Genomic DNA, 2,549 nt, shown 5'->3' with positions numbered 1-2,549 from the left:
GTGCAGAGCACTGTACTAAGCGCTTGGGAAGTACAAGTTGGCAACACAGAGAGACGGTCCCTACCCAACAGTGGGTTCACAGTCTAGAAGGGTACAGATAAGCAGCGTCCCATTCCCCCGCCTTACCTCCTTCCCCTCCCCACAGCACCTGTATATATGTATATATCTTTGTACATATTTATTACTCTACTTACTTATTTATTCATGTGCTGGGCCCAGAGGAAGCATTTATCGAGTAATTAATAAGAATAATAATAATAATAATTGTGGTATTTATTAGGCTCTTACTGTGTGCCAAGCACTGTTCTAAGTGCTGGGGTAGAAATAAGTTAATCCGGTTGTCTCACGCGGGGTTTACGGTCTTTCATTTATTCAATCGTATTTATTGAGTGCTTACTGTGTGCAGGGAGCTGTACTGAGCAATAAGGGAATTATAAGTCGGCAACCTATAGAGATGGTCCCTACCCAACAACGGGCTCACAGTTTGGAAGGGGGGGGGACAGACAACAAAGCAAAACAAGTAGACGGGTGTCAAAACCGTCAGAATAAATTAATTTATGGGTATATGTACATTATTAATCAAATAGGGTTGTAAATATATGCAAGTAAAATAAATAGAGTAATAAATCTGTGCAAACTGCTGTGGGGAGGGGAAGGAGGTAGGCCGGGGGGGGAGGGGGAGATGGGGAGGGGGAGAGGAAGGAGGGGGCTCAGTCTGGGAAGGCCTCCTGGAGGAGGTGAGCTCTCAGTAGGGCTTTGAAGGGAGGAAGAGAGCTAGCTTCGTGGATCATCATCATCATCATCATCATCATCAATTGTATTTATTGAGCGCTTACTGTGTGCAGAGCACTGTACTAAGCGCTTGGGAAGTACAAATTGGCAACATATAGAGACAGTCCCTACCCAACAGTGGGCTCACAGTCTAAAAGGGGGAGACAGAGAACAAAACCAAACATACTAACAAAATAAAATAAATAGAATAGATATGTACAAGTAAAATAAATAAATAAATAAATAAATAGAGTAATAAATATGTACAAACATATATACATATATACAGGTGCTGTGGGGAAGGGAAGGAGGTAAGATGGGGGGGGATGGAGGATCACCTCCTCCAGGAGGCCTTCCCAGACTGAGCCCCTTCTTTCCTCTCCCCCTCGTCCCCCCTCCATCCCCCCGTCTTACCTCCTTCCCTTCCCCACAGCACCTGTATATATGTATATATGGTTGTACATATTTATTACTCTATTTATTTATTTATTTATTTATTTATTTTACTTGTACATTTCTATCCTACTTATTTTATTTTGTTGGTATGTTTGGTTCTGTTCTCTGTCTCCCCCTTTTAGACGGTGAGCCCACTGTTGGGTAGGGACTGTCTCTGTGTGATGCCAATTTGTACTTCCCAAGCGCTTAGTACAGTGCTCTGCACATAGTAAGCGCTCAATAAATACGATTGATTGATTGATTGAGGGGGACGAGGGGGAGAGGAAGGAAGGGGCTCAGTCTGGGAAGGCCTCCTGGATGTGGATGTGGGGAGGGGGGGCATTCCAGGCGTTAATAAATACCGTTGTAAAAACAGAAAACAAAAACGAATTTGGCCTTCTCAGACAAGGGGGTGAGTGGGGCGAGGCGCGTCAGAACGGCCACCAGGTGGCGCCAGGACACAGTCACCGTGGCCGTCAGTCACCGTCTCCGTGTAAATTACGGAATGGCCACCGGGGGGCACCAGAACTCTCATTTAGTCAGTCAATCGAATTCATTGAGTGCTTACTGTGTGCACAGCACTGTACTAAGCGCCTGGAAAGTACAATTCAGCAATAAAGAGAGACAATCCCTGCCCACTACGGGCTCACGGCCTAAAGAAGGGGAGACACACATCAAAACAATCACCGACCCTGTGCGAATTTATAGGCTGCCACCAGGCGGCAGCAGAACACAGTCACCGTCTCCGTGTAAATTACGGAATGGCCACCGGGGGGCACCAGTACACTCATTTAGTCATTCAATCGAATTCATTGAGTGCTTACTGGGTGGACAGCACTGTACTAAGCGCCTGGAAAGTACAATTCAGCAATAAAGAGAGACAATCCCCGCCCACTACGGGCTCACGGCCTAAGGAAGGGGGTCTCAGACATCAAAACAATCGCCGACCCTGTGTTAATTTATAGGCTGCCACCAGGCGGCAGCAGAACACAGTCACCGTTTCCCGTGTAAATTCCGGAATGGCCACCAGGGGGCACCAGAAAACTCATTTAGTCATTCAATCGAATTCATTTAGTGCTTGCTGTGTGCACAGCACTGTACTAAGCGCTTGGAAAGTACAATTCAGCAATAAAGAGAGACAGTCCCTGCCCACTACGGGCACACGGCCTAAAGAAGGGGTGACAGACATCAAAACAATCACCGACCCTGTGTTAATTTATAGGCTGCCACCAGGCGGCAGCAAAACACAGTCATCGTCTCCGTGTAAATTCCGGAATGGCCACCTGGGGGCACCAGAACACTCATTTACTCATTCAATCGAATTCATTGAGTGCTTACTGTGT

Source organism: Tachyglossus aculeatus, chromosome 21, assembly GCF_015852505.1.
Source record: "Tachyglossus aculeatus isolate mTacAcu1 chromosome 21, mTacAcu1.pri, whole genome shotgun sequence".
In the NCBI taxonomy this organism is placed as follows: Eukaryota; Metazoa; Chordata; class Mammalia; order Monotremata; family Tachyglossidae; genus Tachyglossus; species Tachyglossus aculeatus.
The sequence above is the reverse complement of the archived record's forward strand: the minus strand, read 5'-3'. Positions refer to the sequence as shown.